This window comes from Dermacentor silvarum, chromosome 6 (genome assembly GCF_013339745.2).
Source record: "Dermacentor silvarum isolate Dsil-2018 chromosome 6, BIME_Dsil_1.4, whole genome shotgun sequence".
Taxonomy (NCBI): Eukaryota; Metazoa; Arthropoda; class Arachnida; order Ixodida; family Ixodidae; genus Dermacentor; species Dermacentor silvarum.
The window spans coordinates 112746835-112771469 of NC_051159.1; positions in this window are offsets into that span (position 1 = coordinate 112746835).

A 24635-nucleotide genomic window follows, 5' to 3' on the forward strand; every position below is an offset into this window, starting at 1 on the left:
GAAATTTCTTCCTTGCATTCTCCCATACCGGAGCCAGAGGGTGGCGTAACGTACACGCCATAAGCCCCGCCTCCTTTATTTCTTGCGTTTTTCGTCCGCAGCAAACTTTCGTTGACGGTCGCACGCGTGAGCTGTTGCGTCTGTCTCGTCTCGTTCCAGTCTGTCTGTCTGTCTCGACTCCAGCTGGGAGGACGGCTCCCTGGAGAAGAAGGGCGCACGGCGTTTGGTAGGCGCAGCGGTGCACTACTTTGCAGACAGCATCGCCAGTGAGCATTGTGTACACTGCGCTTGTTTACTTGAAATGGCCAACGAAACCTGGCGAAGGGCGTTTTGAGGCAGATGTTTACCGCTGCAACAGGCGACCAGAAACCGAATAAATGAACAACGACATGGGCGATAACTTAGAACTGTTCATGTTGTTACTGTGGAATTGTTCATTTCCTTGCTTTAGTTTTTTTGGTCTGCGTAGCAGCAAGTACGTCCTTTATGAAGGAAGGAAGCACCAAATATCTTAAGAACAAGTAATCATGCAGAATGTCTGCCTTGCGTGCACATATGGATGCATGGGGTTTATAGTGGCGAAGGGAAACTTGAACAGTAGAGTTCGGAATGCGCACAGTAATATTTCTCCGAACAGTGTTTTGATGGCGAGTATGCTAAGGATAAGTGTCGTCATACTGCACGCTTTTTTTGACAACACGGCCGCGCTCCATCATAGATGCGAGCGCTTTCCTTCACTCTCGCATTCAGTACAGCCTATGATGAAGCATACCGTGACTCGCCTTTTTTTCTTTAACATTTACTGTCTCCACCCCTTTGTTAGTTCTTACTTGCTTCCGCTGTTCTCTTGCACACATAGATTGCCTGCTGTCTAAAGAAATCCCGCTCGTTCTGTAAATAGGTGTCATTTATACTCTCGATCTTAGAGAGCCGCTGTAAGAGTGGCGGGGATCTTTAAAAGCCGCTCAAAAGAGAAAAGCGATCCTTATAAAGACGATGTGAGTCTGCAGCTTCGGGTAGAGAGATAACTTAAGCTGATGTTCATAGCATCATTATATAGGCACTCAGTATATTTATTTACCCGGTCGCAAAGATGGGTTGAGGTTCGCTTAACAAAGATGCTTACAGCACGTACACATAAACGAAAATAGAGTAGCGGTAATGACATTTTATAAATCATGAAACCTACAGTCATTTCACATTTAACGACCTTACTCCGGACCGTTCCAACCGGAACGGTTTCGCCGTTAAAAATGGCTATTTGAGAGCGTGAGATACCGTTACTTTGTAGACACCTCGTTACGTCTAGCGCAAATCTAAGGATTCTGCAGCATGGAAGCTGAGTTAGAATAGCAGATCCGAGTGCTACCTCAGTTTTCCTTCGTCGTTATTCTCTCCTTGCATTTATTTTTTCTGAGATTTCTTACTCTTTAATCAGCTAAGTTACACGCTACAGTTTCAGCCAAATAACTTTACCATTTCAGCCATGCTGATCGTACAAAAGCATGAATCAACAAGTGAACCAGGCGTCTAATTTGCTTGCTAAGCATTTCATGTTACACCGAAAAAACACAATCCCTAAGTGACAATGATGGATATATTTATAAATAATAATTCTGTCTTAACACAAACGATGATATCCCCTATTCAAGAAGTTAATTTTCTTCGTATCTGGCCAGTGCTTGCTTGATTACCCACCTTTTCGACAGCGGTCTGCTACCTCAGCGATGTTTCATTCGTTTCTTCCTTGTGGGTTGCCTTTTTTTTTCTTGTAGATATACCTAAATAGAGGGTGTTTTAATGCGACTAATTGAATCTGCCTGCGCATTTGTACCTGTATCGCTCTCACCCCCTTATATCATTTGAAAAACTGGGACGCTCTTATGGTTGACCTCCCTGCCTTTCCTCTACTTTCTCTCTCTTTTTTGGTTATTCAGTAACGCTTTCAGCCATTCAAGTTCCGTTCCCGAGTTAAACTTTTCGTTATTTTCAGGTTTCACTACACGTCATCTTGAGACCATTTTTCAGCACCTTGACTGATATATTCAGCCCTAAAGTTGAATAATTACCCAATTTACCTATATTGTAGTAGAATAACGTTCCTGCACATTTTTCGCAAGTAACGTTGAATACATTTCGGTGCGTGTTTCTTTACTCTCTCCTGCAATCCTATCTTGGTTTTTGCTAGCTACGATTCGGAGGTGCCACATTTTCGGTGAACAATTGCGCCGTGCAATCTCCTATTGCAACATGTTTCGAAAGACGTGTCACCATGTACTTCCTTGTCACTTGAAAACGTCGTGCATTCGCGATAAGGCGTGGAGGATTCTTATTCGGACCTATCACAAAACTGCACCTACAAGACGGCCACATGCAGCCAAGCAAATGCGAGATTGGCACCCTAGTCACATGCATAATGCATGCCTAGTCGGGACTCTGTCAGACTCGAACCACTGCGTTTCTCTTTTTTTTTTTGCGTTGTTTCACTGCATCTTAAGCTGTTGTTTCTTTGTGTCTTAAATCGTCCTAAATTTACATGCGTCAGCAGCTCCATACGAAAGATTAAAGTTGTCTCTTCACGCACTGGATCGAGGCTGAAACACGTTCTTCTTAAGCTCGTTTTCGAATGCACATAATGCCGTGGTTTATGCCGGTAATATTTTTGTTATCTAAGTAGCAGCTATGGCCGTTGAAGCAACCTTTACTGATCCTTGGAGCGAGATTTTGATGCTGGCATACGGTGGTTTCTTCGGGAATATATTGTACCGCATTACGGATAGGTAAATTTGTTGTGCGCTGAAAATACCTTTACAAAGGTACTTATCTCGAGCAAAACCTGTCGTCACAGCACAGATCATCCACAACCTATACAGAGGAAGTTTGCTGCCCCTTTCAGTCGCTTTGGCTACCATCACGTGAGTTCTACGCAGTGAAGGGGCTTCCACGCGATTATCGCGTGGAAGCTACTGAATCTTATAGAATACGTGCAGGTTTGACTTACACTACAGCATCGGCGTTCATATTTTGGTTCAGCTACACCTCTCCCTCATGCACAGAATTTCAAGAATTCGGCGATGTGGAATACTTCATTTGGTCCTACTGGCACTTCAATGTCGAAAGGATTACTTTGTTTGACAACTTCCAAATAAGGAGTCTGTCGCACGCATGTGTGAAACAGGTGGTCTTACCCGAAGGACCCAAGATGATGCGTAAAAGTAGGTCTCGCATCTTCTACATACTCGCATATCCAGGCCACACTTAAATGGTGGACACGTGGTGACAAGTTTCTGATCAGCAGGGACAGGCGCCGCCGTGGATCAATGGCCAGCTAAGACTTCCATGCTAACCTTGCCTGTAGCAAGTACTCTCACCAACCAACCCGTTCTGCGGCACTAAACGAAGCTCTTTCGCTACTTCTATTTCACTACTGCGGTGCTGTTCAAGCAGGACAGACGCCACTTCTGATGAAACATTCGCAGCTTTAATTTTTCCGCTAACAAAAAAGCAAACAAAGAACACATGAGTGAAAAGGATCCACTAGTTTGCGATATCCTTCGAACATCCTTAACTGAGGGACTTTGGTTCATACAAAGAAATTCAGGATGTTTTCTTTGCAGCGGCGTTTCGTTATAATTCAGGCACGAGCGTTCAAGGTACATTGTTATATAATAAAGTTCACTATACTACTGTTAGGAGCCATACGAAGATTATCTCATGAACTCCGCCAGGCAAAATGCTATCTTGATTTCGTATGCAAATGGATTCAGCTTTGCGTCAAAACCAGCTACTCTTGTCGTCATTTTTCATTTCATACGATGCTGGTTATAACCACTCGAGCCACTTCACTAGTAGCACTCCACCAAAAGAGACGCGCGTATGCCCTTCTTCATCTCACGAGAGAAACGCGCTGAGCCCGCATTATTATAGGGCCGCGCTAATGAACGTTTGCGGCAACGAAGCGGACCGAAAAGTTTTTCCCATCTGGCTCCATTTTACGCTTAAGTGCTAATGGAATGCGTGAGAACCGCTCCATGGGAATTTTCCGGGACGCGTCTAAGTGCTCGAATTTAGAGGCACGCAAGCAGTAATTAATTTACTTTTCGTTACATGAAGCCGCGACAGGCATCTCCCGGCGTCGAATGCAACTGCGCTCGCGTTTCCAGGTGAATCGAGAGTAGGCCCCGACGCATCGTCAGCAGGAAATTGTACAGCGTCAGCTTGTTGGCCAGCGTACGTTGGGAAAAAGGAATGCAAACGCGCTATGCAGATCCCATGCACTGTGTTTAATGTTATTCGAAGCATTTTGCAAGTACCGGGCTATCCAGCATTGTTTGGGGTTTCGCAAAACCATACCAGGTGGACCAACGTGTTCCTGTGTATTGAGTAGTTGCGCGTGTAGGTCGATCGCGCGCGTACGTGTGCGTGAAGACAGCCGCACGACGACGACCATGTTGTAGGCGACCGTATGACGGCAATGGCACGATTTCTACGCTGGCCGTTCACCACGAGCCTGCGACATGGCGCTTATTGCGTTTCACACAGGTAACGGACGAGCGTAAGCGAGACAAACACGGATTCTGACGTAATCAGCGACTATGTCTTATAGAATCGTAAATATAGATATGACTATTTCGTGAGCTGTATGTTAAAATGAGGATGTAATCTCGACTTCGGCGAAGAACTGCTAAACCTTGAATAGCTTGACCGACCATGAAGTCTGTACAACGTCGCGCAACCTCTACGTGGCGTCAGCTGCTACGAGGAAAGTACTGGGCAAAGTGGGCCGGTCCCGGAGAAAGTGTAGTCTAACACGGCGCCTGAAATCGCTAGTTGTCCCAAGGAAGGAAGACCACAAAGTGACACGGGGTGCATGCACCAAGTATGGAGCCTACATGCAAGCGAACGCTGTTCTTGCATGTAGGCTCCCTAGCGCCGAGTGTTTCAAAGAGCTGGCTGGCTTTGTAACGGGACAACCATGCCTGCGATCGTGGCCTATATAATTATGAAGCACTGTAATCCAGTCAGGCAGTTGAGGTAGTGCTCTATACAGTACTGTACAACACTTTCTACGAAATGTTTACCTATTAGTTGTATTCAAAATGTTTTCAATCCATTTATGTCGGCAAAGACAGGCTGACCCGTTTTAACAATGCCCGTTTTGTCTTTTCAAAGCCGGCTTTAAAAAAAAAACGAAAAAAACGACCGCGGTCTAATGGTTAGAGCACCCGGCTGCTGTGCTCGACGGCAGTGGTTTAATACCCACACCAGCCGCACATTATTTTATATTTCTTAAAGCGAACCGAGACGGGAACCTACCTACGGTAAAGTGTCAGAAATGAGGCAAAGAGTGCTTCATATCAAAACGGTGTGCGTTTGGAAGGAAATTATATTACGGAAGGAAATGCTATTAGTCACTAATTCGGGGCCTTCAGCAACCGCTCGGCAAGCACACCTTGTATTCCATATATAAGAATCTTCCGTTTATACTTCTAGGACCTCGTTCTTCTTTCTCCCTTTCCCTTACAGGGTAGTCAGCTAGGCGAACATTTCTACGCCGGCAAACCTCGCTGCTTTTAAATAAAGAGCCCACTCCCTATTTAAGTTCTCAAGTGAACACAGCGGGCAGGTTTGTTGTTTTGCTGTAGATGTTACGCCACGTGTTATTTGTTGAACACTTTAATATTTGAAAAGCTGCCAGAAATTTCGTTCGTTATTTTCAGTCTTTTGTTTTAGCCTTCAAATACTTGATGCCTATACTGTGCAGTTGCGTCAGCTGTGCCTAGAGGTTTACAGTGAGAAATGGTTTGGCATCTAAATGTCGAAGCAATCCAAACTGAATAAATTTTTGTTCTGACATTCTTGTTCGCTCATAGAAAGGAGATACGTCACTCTCTCCACTGCTCGCATGGACAGATGCGGCCATGTACCCGAATGGAGAGGGGATGGTAATCAGCGTGGCTGGACACAGACAGCAAGAACTGGTATCCGCCTCCGTTCGTACGCAGAACGTCTCCGCAGCAGAAGAGGCTGCCATTGCCCTCGCCATCTCGGCATCGAGAGAAAACCATGAACTACATATTCTTACAGACAGTCAGTCAGCATGTCGAGCCTACGCGAACGGCCATCTACATAAAATCGCATGCGATATTCTACACCGCCTCAACGAAATACCCCGCACCACGATCATTTGGACACCGGGACATGAAGGCGTCAGCGGAAACCATCGTGCACACACGATAGCCCGAGGTCACTGCAACTGGGCACTGCAAGAGACGCCAGAAGACCCAAGTCCAGACACACTACAAACTTACTACGATATACTGCAGCACTACCGCCTTTCGAGAAGAACAATGCCGCCACCGCACCCATCCCTCACCAGAGCTGAAGCCACGACCTTGGAGGCAACTCCAGACCAACACGTATCCTCAGCTCACGCTCCTTCACGCTATGTATCCCACCCTTTATCAGCCCCTTTGTCCTTTTTGCACAGAGCGAGCTACCCTCTATCACACCACATGGGCATGCCAAAATATCCCCAATATCCCCACATCGAAACGCAACGCACGAGCAGTGGGAGATGGTGCTGACCAGCTCGGCACTAGATGATCAGCGAAAGCTTATCGCCAGAGCCGAAAGTGCTGCCACCGCCGCTGGGGCCCTGGACTGAAGGCTCCACCCACCACGGAGATCGACGCTTCTCCGTGCCCTATCAAAATAAAGTTTTGTCTCTCTCTCTCTCTCTCTGTTCGCTCATCTGGTAGCGTTAATCAAGGCTATTCAGAGAATGTCTGTGACCCCGGGTGTGGATATTTATATGTCACTTCGCCGTAATTTTTTTGTGCCTTGCCCGGTGCTTTTGCGTTGTTAAGATTCCCACATGTACCAGATAGCCTTCGTTCAGTATGAAACGTGTAACCACAAATTTGTGATATCGTCACACACACTAGCTTTCCGACACTGACTATGCCTTAGCGCGAATCCTGAATTGTGAGCACGACCATACAAGCTCGCTTTTTCATGTTCACGTCTAAAAGCCCACAAAAAATTTTTAGCTTGAAAAGTTAACGTTGACTCGTGGCATTCAAATACACCTTACGGTGAATTCTTATAAAGCATGGAACGAGGTGCAGTGTAAAAAAATCGCTTATTATGAGCGAACGAGTTGCCGCGGAAGCTAAAGTTCGAGCCGTACTCCGTGTCAAATTGCAATGAGAAATAATGACTACAAATGATTTACGACGCCCAGAAATTTACGTAATTCACCATAATTTCCTTGCAAGTTACAGCCGACTGTGAATGTTATATAATAATATTCATACTTTGGGTCGCGCATGTAACACACGGAAAGTGAATATGAATAGGTACCAACTCGCCCAGCTTTCACTTCTTTTTTTATGTATTGGTTATATGAAAAAAAGAAAATGACACGCATTGCATTGATAGTGTAATATAATTTCATTTATTTTCACTCTAAGCATGAGTGTCTCCCCATCTTCTGCATTCAATTTCATTATTAAAACTTTAAGGACAAGTGTATGGTATGTCAACTGCACAACAAAGACCTCTTCCAGCGATGTCTTGCACCAGCAGACTCCACCGTATGGGCGAAAATTTTCTGATCTCATAGCAACACCGGATTCTTCACCGTTCTTGAGTGTGTCTTCCTTTCCATTCCTTGGCATGCTTCCTTTTATTTTGATAGGGTACCGAGTTTATGATATGAGCATTACACGGCCTACACAACTGCATTTATTCCTTAGGGAGCTTTACCTCAGAGTATATATATATATATATATATATATATATATATATATATATATATATATATGATAACAAAGAAATGGTCTTGATTGGCATTTGTTGTACCCAGTTTAATGAGGACTGTTTCATTTTGCAAAGAAAATTACTCCGTCTCCCGCTAAAGGGAACCATGTGTCGATGCAAACCAGCGGGGAGATAGCTTGAGCGGGAGATGGTTTCGCGTCAATGGCCCGAGCCCTCATCGCGGCGCTGCACAGGAGAGAGAATGAGGCGCGCGCGCTCCGTCATTTTCATACCGCGGAACTACCGTGGCGCCCCGAGCGGAGTATGCAGCTGTCGCACCAACTGTCGAGCACGCCGCTCCGGATTCCTAGGGGAGAGAAAGGGGGGGGGCGTAGGAGAGGAGAGAGAGGGGGAGGGAGGGGACGCGCATGCGCTGTGGGTGTGTGGGACGCGGGACAACAGACAGAGCCGCCGGCAAGAAATGCTTCGCATTTAAAAGACTGCAAAGTATACAAATGCAGGAATCAGATATTTTATTCAAGGCGCAATTTTTTTTTTTTGGGGGGGGGGGTAAGTTCTTGAAGATGTCCAAATTTGAGACATTTCAATTACAGAACTTTGTAACTCACCAATAAAAAAAGTTGATATCACAACTCTGCTGAGATATCTAAAACAAACAAAGTTGATGTATTATACAGGCCTCATAACTACACCACAAGTTAACCACTAATTCTTCACTAGGGTTTTCGCAAAGCCCTCGTAAGCACTGTAACTATTTCACGTAAGCTGTAAACTCACTATACCAATTTATTCGCTCGATATGCTCGAACAAATGCATTTTACACAACTACGATATTTGTTTTTGGTGCAGAGTTATGGATATGTAATACCTGTGCAGTAGGTGTTTCTTTCTTTCTTTCTTTCTTTTTTAACTTACTGACTTTAGACAATTCTTCTGAGAAGTGTGAGGCCCTTAACTAAAATTCTCCAAGCAGTCAGTGGAATACAGCTCTTGATTATGAATGCAACAACGTTCGTTCAAATCTCTTGAGTAGTTATCTAATCACAGCATTTCTGTGATTTACGTGTATTTAAATACGAATTAACATGAAGTTGAATCTGAAGTAAAACTTTTCTTTTTACCCGGAACATCCGCTATGCATGTTCCCCATCTAATCCGCACTGCCTTCTTAATATAGCTACCATTTCTCGTTTCACCTTACGGTTTCGCGTCTCTTAGTTACTTCTCAAGTTTGTTAGTTGTCTTCCAGATATCTGCCCCATAGGTTGCTGCGGGTAGAAAGAGTAGTGACTGTATGTTTTTTCCGGATAACGGTAATTGATGGTTCAGGACGTGAGAATCCACGCCGTATGCTCTACAACCAATTTTTATTTGTGTTAAAATTTTCGTCGAGCGATATGGGTCCCTTGGGCTACTCGGCTTAGATAAAGGTAGATTAGCAAAAAGCCCCCCCCCCCTCTCCCCCCTCCAGGAGGCTCAATACCATACACGAACTCTTCCATTGCCAAGCTACTGAATGTCACCTTAGTCTATTGAAGCTTAATATTTAAACCTACTTTCCCGCTTTGGCGGCTGCTCCAAGAGTGTTCCCGAAGAGGGTATCCCCTCCGAACCACAGGTGGTTGAGATGTCCCCCGTTGATCGTTACCCCCGAATCCTACCTACGTACATATTGCATGTTCCTTGCAAGCTTGCAATGAATAACATCGTATAGATTGCGTCCCATTGCCTGACACCGTTGCATATTATAGAATCAGTCAATGCTTATTGTACCCTTTCTCGTTCCACCTGTAATACATCGCGGAAGAGAAAAAAAAATTACCTGCGCAAGAAATACTGGCATAAAAGCGAACAAGCACGCGCGCGCTGGTAACAAGGGGCGACGATGGACCGACAGGAGTGGGGCAAGTGCCTCCCATTCCCCTCCCACCGAGTCCTTCGCTCTCCCACATCGAAGAGTCGCCACGAGCGTCGGTTTGCCCTGGCTCGGTGAAATCGATAGAATCGATGCCCGAGTTGTTTGCTGGATTATTTCCGGCTGTGCGGTGTCGGTCGTTGACCGCTGCATCGCTATCTTCCGTGCCATCACGCCGCGCGCACCAGGTGGCTGCAGGATGTGCTGCGTTGTTACTAATATACAAGCGCCGCGTGGAAATGGCAACACCAGTGCGCGGAACAGGATTGTCAAAATGTGAATTGTCATAGTGTGACAAAGCAAAAAAAAAGAAGGCCTCCGGTTCAGTTATGTATCGAATACGGGCAGACATGACATGGAGAATACCCGCCGTTGTGGCTTAGCGGCTCCGGCGTTGCGCTGCGAAGCACGAGGTCAGTGGGTTCGATTCCTGGACGCGCCAGCCGCGTTCTTATGTGGGGCGAAATGCAAGAACTCTCATGTACTTAAATTTTGGTACACATTAATGGATCTGAAATGGTCAACGTTTTGCGCAGTCTCCACCTACAGCGTATCTCATATACATGTTCTGGTTTTGGCATCTCAAAAAAATTGAATGTATTATTTTATCAAGGACGTAAACAATATGATAGTAGTAACAAAATTTGATTCGTGCATTCCCATTGCATCTTGTGTTACTCGTGTTGGGAAGGTTCCGGTTGCCCTCTCACGGCCTGTTGCAACACAAATACACGCCTTCTAAGATTCTCGTGCAAAGCGTGACATGCTTGGGCGTTTATGCTTGCATGGGTTTCTTCCTCGGGCCACCAGTTGTTTGTTGCCCCTCTGAGATGTCACTTTCATCATACGGTAATGTGTGATGAGAATGCACCTTTGAGTGAAAACAACCAAAAAAACGATTGTGGTTATGTTTTTTTGTGGATTCAGGGCGGGGTTGAATTGCGGGAAGCGGGAAGTGTACGTGGTTAAACCTGTAATGCCAAATGTATCATATACGCTACTCTGTTTTAAGTATAAGAAATATAAAAAATACTACCGAGCACTACAGGCATGCACAAAAGGACCAGCGTCATCTTCCGTATGCCACCTGCCGGAAAGCTGGGCGTTGCCAGATTTACAACAGGAGATAATTCACCCAAGCTCTTTCAGTATGCATCTACATTAACAACGGAAGCTACTCGTATCTGAATTGCAAAGCATCATCTGCGGAACAAAGAGCTAAGTTTCACAGTGTTAGACTGATGATTTTATTTCATCGGTAGCCGCGCTGTCGAGTTTTACATCATCTTACTGTAATTCTCTGGGTGGTCTGAAGAGGGCCCCGTGGCTAATCATTCTCACGCTGAAAAACGTATTCTCGTGTAATTTATCTTACACGTTGCTCATCTCCATTTATTGCTTGCACCTTTGACTGTTGTCGTAGTTGTCAATAATGTACAACAGAGTATTTGTGTTTTAGATTATGACGGCGGGACATTCCTTTTTCCTTTTACATTTTATTGTTTGACCTGTAGTCTCCTATCGGCATTATTATATTCCTATTTTCAATACAGACAATACAACACAATATACGCGCTGTTCGAACAAGTCATGAAGGATACAAATAATAAAGGCAGCTTTGAACAACGGGTGTCGGTTGCTTTTACTGTGAATTGTTTATTCCATCTTGCTAGGAAAATGCGGTAGCTTTAGTACACAACAACTACTGAAATCTGGCTTTGAACCTGGAAAATGAAAAACAAATTCCGATGCCTACGCAGTTGAGAATTAAAAAAAATACACTCAGCGAATAAAAATGGACGATGCAAAGTTAAAAAAAAAAAGTTATGTGACCGAGAGCGTCTATACAACACAGGATCCGACGTGCACCTGCTGGCCGCATACCAGAGTAGGGTGGTATGTTACAAGAGCTGACCTCGTCGCTAGTGCAAATCGCGAATAGGCGAGCTACTTTTAGAAGTGCCCAGAGGCTGCTTCTCGCGGTCACCGCGTCTGCTTTCTTACGTCAGATTTAGGTGTTTTTTGCTTGCCTGGCGATCGGCCTCGCATGTTCACGTCCCCTCTACGCCTGACGGCTCAGCCAGTCCTATATTGGGAACTGGTCGGTGACCATGGCAACCGTTTTCCATGCTTCTGCTTTTTAGACAACACATCAAGTGAATAAAACGAAGGCGGTTTAATTCGATTTCGCAGTCATGTCTCCACGGGGACTCCGCCTCGCATACAGCGACTCGTTATGTAGTCTGCTTGGTTGTGTTGTACTGCGCTTATGTATAAAACACATGTCGTCTTCTCATTTTTATTTTCGTTTTTCTCTTGCCAGGTTCGTTATCGGGCAATTCTTTCAAAATTATACTTTATGAGCTGAATTGTAGTGGAGTTGCTATAGTTACCGTCAATACTTTGTTTATTCTTCGCTGCTTTAAATACCGAATACAGTGCGTCGCTTGAATGTGCTGATCAATGGTGTTTGTCTCGCTTGTACGCAAGCGGTCTCTGCGGGCATAGTTAATTAAAGGGTACGATCGGTCGGAGCATTATTATTTTTCCCTCTAGGTCTCCTCTGATTGCATTGCATGATGCGAGTCGTCAGAGGCCCAGTTCCCGTTAGATAGCGCTTTAAGCGTTCCCTTGATGCTCCCTCTGAAATGGGTCTACAGTTTCTTTTGACGAAGATTGGTCGGAGCATTATTTTTCCCTCTAGGTCTCCGCTGATTGTATTGCATGACCCGGGTCGTCATAGGCCCATTTTCCGTTAGATAGCGTTTTAAGCTTTATCTTGCGGCTCCCTCTGAAATGGGTCTACAACTTTTTTTGACGAAGAGAATTCTTTACAGGTCGCTTTGAATTAAACAGTTTTCCTTCTTATAGAAATGAAGAAAGGGGACGCTCTGTTGCCTAATTCTCCCGAGCTTCTTCCTATTTTGGTAATAAGTAATACAATGTGACAAACAAAAAAGAATAAAAAAAGGCTTGCACCACCAAATTCTTAAAGAAAAAGGAGGATTGCGTCACAAAGATGCAAACCTTCTACGAAAGTACGCTCACGAATGTTTCAAGAGGACGTGCGAATAGGAGACACAGAATAACACAAGATGTGATCATTTAGTATTCATCATTTATGATAGCGATTCCTGATAGCTCGTTGACTGCTTTGCAGGTGAACTGCGTCGGAGGCTTCTGGACCCAACGGCTCGGCAAGTGGTCGATGTGGGTCAAGTAAACGGAGTTCAATACGTCGGCGATTTGCAACCTGCCGTAGGTGAAAAATAATGTCGAACCTTGTAATTATGCTGTTTTATGATTCTCAATGAGTGCACATTATGCTGCCATTCGTGTCGTAGGTTTTAAGACAACCTACTGCTTGTTGGCAACCACAACGCTAAATTTGTTTTCTTTTACCATTGTACTTAATAAAGCATCTGCGTTACTGCATACGCGGAGCCAACAGTAAAATAAAATGTCACTGGCTCAATTTGCAGAAAAGAGACTATCGCGTTGAGACTATCGCATCGCTTTCCCACCAAGAAAATTTCTCGTTTATGTTATCTCAATAAACGTAGAAACTGAAATTAAAATAACTGATTTCTTTGCAAACATATTGACACCGGACAGGAGACATGAAGAAATTGCGTGCAATTATGCGTTTTTGTTGGTGCACACTGCAGGACAAAAAAAAACATTTACGGGGGAATTTTTTATCCGCATCGTAGAATACAGGAGTTCAATAAAAGTTTTCGCCTTGCCAATATCACACCACTCATGAAACATTCGGCAATGAAGCTTTCGTAGCCAGGATCAGCAGAAAGTTTTGTAAGCAAGCACCGTGGTCCCATATGTGGTGTTCGCAAGGGAACTACACCGGAAACGAGCAACGCTTCCGCTTGTTGCCTTGCAGACCAAGGTAGCGCTGCCGATTTTCGTCTCTTATCTTCCGGAAATAGACCGCAAACGTCTACGTGACGCAGGGAGAAGCTGCAGGAAAGAAAACAGAAAGAGTGTGTGTGGTGCGTCCGACGAAGCGAGTATCATGACCCAGAACGAGAGGAAGAACTAGCAGATATAAAACAAGAAATCAGGAATGAACTAACTCTCGCACGGTCATTGAAAAGACGAAGAAGGAAAAGAATAAATAAAGGGAACAAATTATCGCACTGCGCCAAATTTCTGCTAAAAACAGAATTTCTACGAAGGGCTGTCGTTTGCCATGTTTTTATTTACCTCGCAAAAGAATAAGAAAGCAAAAAACAACAGAAAATGTGAGGAGCAAGCAAAATAAATGGCCTTCACATAGTTTTAGAAAAATAAATTTCGAGATTTCCTGTTGTTTATAAGTGAGGAACTAGGGACACTGCTAAAAAGGCGGGTGGAGCACCGGCCTTCGATGTGCTTAGCTGTTAAATGTGAAACGTGGCTGTCATAAAATGTTGAGTTTTGTGGTCCACAAACGCTGACTTTATCAATTACCAATAGGGGCATGAGCGTAATCACAAGTGTCATGGTGCGGGGGGGGGGGGGTGGAGTGAGAAGGAGAAAGTACAGGAAGATTAAGGAGAAATAAATCAGACAGGAAAGACGGTAGGTTAACAGGAAGAGAAGCTCCTGGTTTTGCTCAATGCAATGGACTGGTGCATAAAAAGTAACCTATACTACAATGAAACACCAAAGCATGTTGCCTTTTTTTTTATTATACAAATTTACACATATAATAGTGGTATAAGTGGTATCTTTTAAGGAGACCCGCCTTTCGGCTATTAGGTTTGTGTCGGCATCCCATCTCCTGAGGAATGATCCATACGGTATCCCCAACCAATTCAGTGAGGAATGTTAGCTTTATGAATTATGATTACATTATTTATTTGCTAGCAGTCCTGGCTTTCGACACTTTGCCATTTCGCTAGTTCCTAACCATTCGTGTGCAGTTATTAAACATCAAAACTATCCGCTAATAAATGTCAGCAGCGGCTACCAAGGGTAACTTCAGTATCAAGTAATATTTGAGCATGTGATGTGATACGAGAAATTCCGCCCTCAGAGAGAAGTCAGCGGACTCTCAACACTGCGTAAGTGCTTCAACTACTATAAAACGTCTCGTTAAAATGACATGCTGAAAATGTAGAATGAACTTTGTTACTGAAGTTGCGGCGTCTTTACGAATGTGGACTATTTACACTACATATGCGAGCTTTTACTAAGCCTGTGCATGGAGGCGCTCCGCGATTCTTGATTGCCGACAATTCACTTAGGTATATGTGCAGGCATATCAGCCAGTGGCAGGCGGGACAAAGCAAGCCAGGAATTTTTTTGGCCAGGAGACTATGTACATTTAGTGGAATATGGATAACATTGCAAGCCATTCTTCTGAACATGAGAAAACTACGTCGATGTTTAGCTGTGCTACCTTTGTTATTTGGCACCCCTCGCGCATTTTGTACTCAACGTTGTTCTTCCACGCCAGGAAGGGAGATTCGCATTTCATCTATATTTAGGTCAACGTCTTTCATGGTCCCCTTTATAGGTGATGCGTTATTGTAGTGACGCAATTGGCCTCCAACATTCTTCATATAATCAGGCGCAGGCACTTGATGTTTGCCGCTTTCCGTGAGCCCTGGAATAGAGCCTTACACCCGTAAGAACCTCAGTCCGCTGTTCAAATAAAATGTTTATTCCACTTGCTCTCCGAAGGGCTGTTGAGAAGGATGACTCGTCTTGGCGCAAGGCTTCCATCGAAGAGACGTTAAAGAGGTACTGTGTGAGCTCATTCGGTTGTATCTCTTTTCCAGCGGCTCAAATGATCTCATGGCCCCAACTTGTATTGTTGCAGAAGGAGCAAATAATAATAGAGTAGATGATAATCAGCAAGACAGGATCATTGCGAGGGCCATTCCTTTTCCGTCGAGAGCGAGTTCGTCCGATTTTCCCAGCCGTGGTGCCATAAGTCGCTGTTTAAGCGCGGTGGAGCCGGAGTAATGAATGCTTGGGTGAGCAGACAGATGTTGCGAGAGAGTTTTCGTAGCGCTTCGGCTTCGGTGCCATGTTCAATTTTCTATCCTTGCTGAATACTGCTGCGGTACATTCCTAGTTGCTAAGGTTTACCTTTACACCCTACTGAATATATTTAAGGACCGGTGTTTCTACTTGCACGGACAAAGTCGAGGCTCCTATTCTCGACGCAGTTCTTACGCTAGAGCATTTAACGCGAAGAGCCGCACTAAGCTCATTATAGCAAACTTTATTATTGGTGGGATGGTCGGAAAACGACGAACAGTCCCCGATTTATTTTTACAGCTACGGAAAAGTAATCGAACTTTTTTCACGGGCGAGCGTCAGTCGCCAAGGATTGCTGATCCCATTCTGATTTAGAAGCCAGGATATTCTTTGTTTTCTCGATTGGTTGCACTGCATTCCACTATTCCACGATTGGTTCCACTATGATCCGCCACTGTGGTTTAGTGCCGAAAGATGGCGCTGCACTTCTGAGCACCTTTCTTGCCCGGCCGTCATTGTAACCGCCTTCCGTTTCAAAGCTAAAGGCACCACTCCATCATCATCATCATCACTAATGTCACAGGTTTGGTTCGCGACCGTGGCAGCCACATTCCGATGGAGGCATTCCGATGGAGCGTTAAATCGATATCATGGCTCCATGGTAAATCGGGCTGTAAGCTCACACAAATCTGCCGATCCATAGCGTTAAGCTCATAGTTCTCGTTGATCAAAGCGTAAGGCGTACCTCGAGAATCACAACTAGCAGAAGTCGTCAACTTTAATTTACAGACGTTCAGCGTGATGGGCGAACATTTTCATATGTGAACCATGCTGTCACCCAAGTATATTTTCTGGGAGAACGTACAGCTGCATAAGATAGCAACATACAACACACACAAGAACAAGTAATATTCACGTATGGTATGAAACACGCGCAGAATACGGACGAAGAGCGAGAACTAACGTTTGTTTGACATCGGTACAGTGTAACTGCGCTGGTTGAAGCCAAATCGACTACATACCAATAATAGTAGATCAAAATTCAGTATATTCATTGATCTTGCGTGTAGACAATATCTAGACAACTGCGAACTCCTTGCAGCAACACTTTGTTTGTTTGGTAGTAGTGGTGATCATGCTGTTACAAGGAAGGATGGTTTAGCTTGGCCGGCCTGGCCGGCAGTAGCTCCGCCTGAGCGTCTCCTTCCATTTACCAAATATGTCACAATGAGTTGGTTAATTGCGTTTCTCACACAAAGCTGCGTAGATTGCCATTTTCTTTTTGCATGCTACTCGCACTACAAGGGCGAGAAACTTGTTTGGACATATGTTTTTTGTAGCGAGAGCTACATTACGCCATTTTTTCGCCTCTTCGCCGTCGCCGCACTTTTGAGCCGTGGCCGCACTGTGACGTCATACCACGGCCCTCGATTCTCCAGCAATTTGGCTCGTCACGGCCGCCGCGCGGCCACCGCTCTTGCCGTTGGTAGCCGTTGGTAAAGCTAAAGTCCCTAGATTTTCTGCTCTTTTTTCAGTAGCGACATATACCTCCGTCGGCCGCCATGTTCTTCCTAACCTCCCGAAACGGCGTATCTCCGTAGATAGCACCCGACCGTAAATGGCCGATGCTGCACCACACAAGTGAAATATACGCTTCAGGCATGGGGCGAGGCAACCAAATACGAACCCAAAATCGGATTAGTACTGCACTGTTGAGGCCGAACGCGAAATTTGTCTTTACGGTGCCGCGTTGTATTGCGGTCGCGCAATATACGACGCCTGCCGCGTTTCTAGCTGCAGTCGCGCCGACCACAGAAAGTCTTTCGCACAAGGAAAAGACAAAAAAGTAAACGCGTACAGAAACATAATGCGTCTTTAGCCTGCCCTCAAGTTTGTTCGCACCAGCATGCAAGTGACTGCGAGAACAGCATTAGGAAGAACATGGCCGCCGAAATGAGCGCCGACCAATGAAATGCGACGGCGGTGCTTCAAAGGTTGTCGCTACTTAAAGAAAGCAAAAAAAAAAAAAAAATCTAGGGACTTTAAGTAAAGCTAGCCGTTGGGCGCTCGCCGCGCCCTCTGTGTGACGTCACACCACGGGCCTCGATTGTCTGGCAACTCGCCTCGTCGCGGTCGCCACGCGGCCACCGCTCCTGCCGTTGATAAAGCCGCCGTTGAGCGCTCGCTGCGCCCTCTGTATGACGTCCCACTCCACGCTCCGCCGCTGTGATAACCGGGAGTATAGAAGGGGAGAGCTTGAGTCGCCGCAGCCATAGTTGAGGCCGCAGTATGGACATGGTCTATCTAAATAGGTCGCGAAGCTTGGACGAAAAGCGTGCCAAAACCTTTCGGCAGAGATATCAGTTAGTGGTGCACGATTGACGCGCGAAAAAATACATGTTCCTAGGTAATCTCAACCGAATCTCGCTTTGAAAAACGGTATACTTTCCTTTGTCACGCGCATAAGTACTTTCGTTCAAAACGTTCCAAACAATATCCGGCAAGGTCACACAGAATCTAACGGTGTATATAGTATCGTGTAGTAGTGTCTGTACGTTCGCTCGTGCGCTTGCGTGTGAAATCACTAGCAAAATGCATTAGCACAATAAACAGAATCTCCGGGGGAGCATGTAGCTTCTTTTATAAAAGGAGCAAGGATAAAGCACGAAACATGAAATGTATGAAAATCTATCCCTATAGCTTTTCCTTCAGCACTAACGTCATGGCTGGATGGGTCAAGTCCACATGTGCATCTCATGCTTTTGTCGATCGCGGAAATTCGAGGGATCTCTGCTTTCGATCGCACATCAGACTTGACGGATACGAAGAAAAATTACTCCCCGTAAACGTCGCCGTCGAATGCACTCTCAGCGTTTCCCAGTAGCGCCATTTTACATTGGCGAATACATCACCGCAGCCATTTAGTTTAAGTAAATATTTATTCTCTTTCAAATCGAGGTCCTTTCTATAAGATGAACCGCGTGTAGTGTGTGTTTTTTTTTTTTGTACCATCGAAAAAGCCTCAACGCCAAAACACATGCGTCAGGCCTTCTATTGATATATTCGCACCGCTCCGTGACTGCTATGCTTTTATAAATAATAAAAATGAAGATATATAAAGCGATGAAGGTGACTGTCAAACGTTACCACTCGGCGCATCATTCATATGCACATATTGCCATTAGTGACAATTTTCTGCACTGTCTCCCTTCTTGAATGCGAAGGGGTTATCTTTGAACATGTCACATTCGCTGGAGCCGCAGCGTTAAAGTAGCATTGAACGCGTCGCGAAATCCAGGATTCTTCAAGTGATAGAGAGCGCGCTCGCCTGTTACTTGTTTGTCGTACGAAGTTCCACTATGCGTGCCTGTACATTAGTGCTAAATTTATTATTCGAAAAAAAAAAGGCCGTCCTTTGCGAATTACGTTTTCAGCTAATTCTAGCCGATTAACACGATTCCTTGACAACGAAAAATTGCAGGGCTCGACTATAATTTATTTGTACTTCCAAATTTCGTGCGACAGCTATAGTTTCTTTGCTTATTATTAGAAATAATGGACCTGAAGATGCTTTGCGTACGGTATGTTTAGTTAACTAAAATAAACTGCGTATAAGTAATGTACTTAGGTTACTCATACGTTTTCTTTCGTGAGGTTTACATAACATTACATTAGTAGGTGAACTGAATTCTGGGGTTTCACGTGCCAAAACGCAGATTTGATTATGAGGCACGGCGAAGTGCGGGACTCCCAATTAATTTTGACCACCATGGTATCTTTACCGAGCCGGCAATGAACGGGACACGGGCGTTTTTGCATTTCGCCCCCATCGAAATGCGGCCGCCGCCGCGGTCGCGATTTGATACCGAGGCATGGTATTGAGCAGCGCCACAACATGGCGGCAAAGCTACCGCGGCGCGTTAGATTAGAAGTTCGCAGTGATTTCGAATTCCTTCGCAGCAAATATTTGCGTTGTGTTTTTTTTTTTTTCCTCGTTCAAACTTATCAGATTTGAGGAAACGGTTTTGTGAAGAAAAAGCAATGAACGACCGATTGTTAATCACTGGCATTAGGCGTTAAGCATAGCATACAGAACAAGAAGAGAAATATAAGCAAGAATAGTATACTCAGAAAAACGTAGGATAGGCAACTATTTGGTTGATTCCTCTTTCAGAATTTCTTATAGCACGAAAGCCCTGGAACACCATATAAAAGAATTAACAAGTTTCTGACGTAATCAAAGATTCAAGAAATGTGGAACTCATGTGTGTTTCTACATGTATATTATTTTCCTTCTTTCCTCTTTTAAAAATCTTTTCGTATGTTGTATATTTGATATTATATTTGATTCCATTGTATTTGATTGATTATATATGCGTTTTTATATTTGTTTATTATTGTATGTTTGATCGTTAATGAACAGTTGATCTAATATTTGCCGATCGTACGTTTTATTTTGTTCAATGTTGTTTAGTCAGTGCCGATTGCCATCATATAAAAAAAACTAGTCTAGGGTTCCATCAGTGTGCAAACTTTGTCGTAAAAAGATCACCAGCCCTTCCCCTGTCGAGAAAATGGTGGTAAGCGAAGCTTGTGGTGTGAGTATCTGACCTTCGCGGGGATTTTCTTTCTTCTCTCTCTCTTTTCTCTCTTTCTTTCTGTCTCTTTCTGTCTCTCGCTTTCTCTCTCTCTCTCCCTATTTCTCCTTTTCTCTTTATTTCTCTTTCTCTCTTTCCATTTTGTCTCTGGTATGTGCCATTGAGGTCGGACCCTTTCTGCACTATCACCAGGGTTGCAGAAAATAGCGCCAACCTTCCTTTCTCACAACGAACCACTTAGTAGTAGCGTGACACCACCACCACCGCCGCCGCCGCTGACACTTGCAAGCCTATAAAGCTTCGCTTAATAGAAATAAATAAAATTAAATCCATCAATCAAAGTGAAACGTGTATTTTAAGAAGGAGTGGCCGTTTCGTTGCTAATTCACAAATACAAAACCTATAAATGTGCACAGTCCTTTATTAAAAACAGTTAAGCTCGAAGGGCGAACCAATGACAGCTATAGCAAGCACGCGAAGCCTGTGCTGCTGCGCAGCGTATACGGCACCCCGATGGCTACCAGACGTCACAGATATATTCGACGCGACAGTGAGTGCGTATGTGGTGAAACTGCGTCGTGGGATCTACGATGGCGTAGCGCGCACGCGCGAGCTTATAAACACGTTGAAAGGCAAACAGACGCAAAAACGACGGGCTAGGCTGGCGCCCCCTCATGGTGACGGCTGTCGGGAAACTGAAAAAATCGCTAGGAAACTTTCTCGGATTGTACCTTTCTCTCGCACTAATTAATGGTTAAAGATATTTGAACATGCCTGCTTTTTGAACTCATTAGAAAATAAAAACACTACTATTTTTAACTTGTCTAAATAAGAATGGAAGAAGTTTTCTAATTGGCAATAGTGGCCTTTTGCTCTTTTTCTACCTAACTTGTTACACCACTTCATGTTTAACATTTTCACACAATACTGCCCATGTATGTAGTAGAGGTCCTCCTATATTGTTGCTTTGTTGATTTTCACTCACTGCTTATAAGCATGTGTAGTAGTACCGCTTGTACAATTTTGTATCTCTTTCTGGTTTTTGAGTCTGTTCAGTAATGTTATGTCGTATACTGTTTAGAATTATTTTTGTAGTGTATAATTGGTCGTTGTTAAGCGTGGGTTTATACAGGGTTTTGTGTAATTTTAGAGTTGTTTTTTTTTTAAAAAGGTGTACAACATGCATGTATAAGCATTGCTTATTTTATTCTGCGGTTTTTCCATGCCAAAACAAAAACGGGGTAGGGGTAGGGGCCTCGTCAAGCCTTCTAACACAGCAGCTTTTGCTCTTATTTTAGCATTTATTTTTCCCGATATTCCTGGGGAAAAACGTTGAGTAAATTTGAATAAATTTGAAAGTGTCTTCCTTGCAAGAAATATACGTCATCAAGTACACAACGCGTTTAATAAAGCAAACCCTTTTAACCTTTATACGTCTACTTTTCTAAATATATCGTAGGCACAAAACGGCAAAACGTCTTGGCAAGACACTTCAAAGCACTACCATCTTTGCCACCCGCTTAGGTGCCTGGGCAACAGGCCATTCTTCTCCCGAATTAGGTAGTCACATAATCAACGAGGCGTAAATATCTTCATTGCAACAAAAATACAGATTAAATACCACAATTCCTTTATTAGAGCAAACATTTGTAACCTTTCTATGACCCCTTTCCTGACCATTACGTAGACTCAAACGGCAAAGAATTGCCATCGCGTGGATTTGCGTGATGATGATTACGTCACGCACGCACATGGGACATACTACTTTCTGTGGAGCTCTGCATAAAACATTTTCGTGCTAAACAGATCCCATTCGCATACCGTTTTTCATTGCAAAATAGATAGAGAAAAAAAAACAGCAGTACTAGGCACGTAAGCCTTTTACAAGCATTCCTCGTGCCGAGTTAAAAACGGAAACGTAGGGAAGCATAACGGCATATAACACGATGAAGATTCGCAGTCGCAGACTACGATAACAGAGAAACTTCTTCGATATCTTTCCAGGCTTCAAAAGTAAATAAGTGTACCTTTTACGTACTTTCATCCAAAAGAAGACCTCGATGTTCGTTTTTGCATCGAGAGGGAAGAATAGTTGGATGTCTAGAATAAAGCGAGAAAAGCGATCATGAAGTACGCATTGTTTTTTTTTTTTTTTTTTTTTTATGCAGAGCCCGCTATGCCTTATGTGAGACCCTACGCAGAGTGCGTAATGAAATTTCTAAGATAATCGGCTGGAGCGTAGACCGCACGAAATCGAGTGGTAGCATTTCCCTGCAGGTTAGCGATTTCTGTTTTTTTTTTTTACACGAAAAATAGCGGGGGGAAGAACACGATACGCAGCGAAAGAACGTGAGAAGGTTTATTTGCGGCCGCAGGTTTTAGCAGTCGAGAAACATACACTTACCGGTGTAATTGGGTTACTGCAAATTAACTAGAACTCAACGTTTCAGGAATATGTAGTGTTTATTGAGCGAATAAAGCGATCAAATCATTCCATGACTTAAGATGAGTTTGTCTGTTGCACTTATTACACACGCCTAATTTACCGAAACTGAAAGATTATGGACCGCCTTCAAGGCGAGAACGGCCAGACAGCGGTGGGCCAGACGCAACTTCTGTGCGCCTCACTTCGAACTGTTGCAGATTGTTTGTTGTTAAGGTTACGCCATATTGTAATGCTGGTCGATTTGAAAATAAATTTGTCACTGATAACTGCTAAAAAAAGGGAAAAGATAACGGTTTCTGCGAGCGATTTGCTTCTTAGCGCACGAAAGCTGAAGGGTGCTTTAGGAAGCCCTGACTCTCGCTCCCAAAACCGTTAAGGGTATTGTGTAGGTTCACGTTAAGGAAATAGATGGCAATTTCCCCACATGCCCTCTCTGGCTGCTGCAACCATCGCAGCAAGGTAACTGGTGATCGATAAAAAAGTTCCGCTGCACAGTTTTAACAGGACACGTTTTTGCAGAGCATAGTGTGAAAAAGTATACTTTATGTGTGCGAAACTATGGGGGTGTGCAGGAGCGTTAGAATCGTGCAGCACAGCTTCCCATCCATATTCATGAACTGGCCCACCCGCGAACGATTACACGGTAGCTGACGGGGAAATTTCCTCAGTATTTCCACACAGAAACAACATAACGCTGTTTTCTAAAGTTTTACGCAGGCGTCCTTAATACACCGGCGAGTGTTATAGTCGACTATACTGACATTAGCTACCATTAGGATAGTGCTCAGAGAAATATCATAAAATTGTGAACACGCAGGGTTTAAACTGTAATGCTGATAAGCATTCTTGCATATGACTCCGGTTAATTGAGTGAAGCCTCCAGTCAGAGGAAACGGAGGTTTCACATTAGGTTAGGCTTAGCAGTATAAATTAAAACACAATAGAACGCAAGCACTTAAGTGGCGTGCCTTGCTCCAGTCGCCGAGTAGTACTGTATTTCTTTTTCGCCTTTTTTTTTGCGTTTACTGCTCGTCGTCTGGGCACTCGGAAAGGACACAGCCGATTGCTTGCCCGCGCTCGATCCGCTTGGACGCGTCTCTGCTGCTTCCAGAATTTCCCGCGGGTTCTGTGCAAAACAGTTATCGATTGGCGCGGCCTGCTTTATACGATTGTGCCAGCCTGCACCGGGGGCGCGTGCATGCTCGGGAAGGGACACATGCGGTCCTGGAGTTCCATGTCGTTCTGGCGTGACTGAAGTGAAAGTACTTTCGCAGCAAACGGAACACGAGCGTCATCATTTTGAACTCAAAACCAGAAACGAAATCTCCATGGATGTTCCATGGAATCGTTGTCAGCGCTTTTCTTCTAAAGAAAACGTACGTTGTTTTATTGTTGTTCTTCCTTTAATTCTTCTACCTTAGCTACACCTTTCTTTCTTTCATTTGAGAATACTATTAAAGCCGACTCTCCCCCAAAAGCTCCAAACATCAAAGATGTAGAAATGCTCGTTTTCTTTCCTTTTTTTTCCTTACCAAACACCAGTTGCTCGCACGCATGGTACAATTCGTAATAATGATTATTTGCACATGTGGGACCGATGGTTGCAGGTGGTAGAAATATACGCAGGCAACTATCAGTCACTCCTCTTTTAGTTAAATTGTGAAGTACAAGTTTTAACAGTGTTCGTTGCAGTGCCTCATTGACCAACTAATCCCAACCAATTAGCCCACCAGCATGCTTCAGCCAATGAAAGCTATTCGCGTTAAAATAGAAGAAGCAAATAGTTGCCTTCGCGGCATCTGCTAGATAGGCGAGTTCCGCCACGCACTTTGACGACAGGTTAGGAGATCTCGGCATTGCTAGGGTATCAGAAAAATATTATAACAACGAGCCTAACGTTAA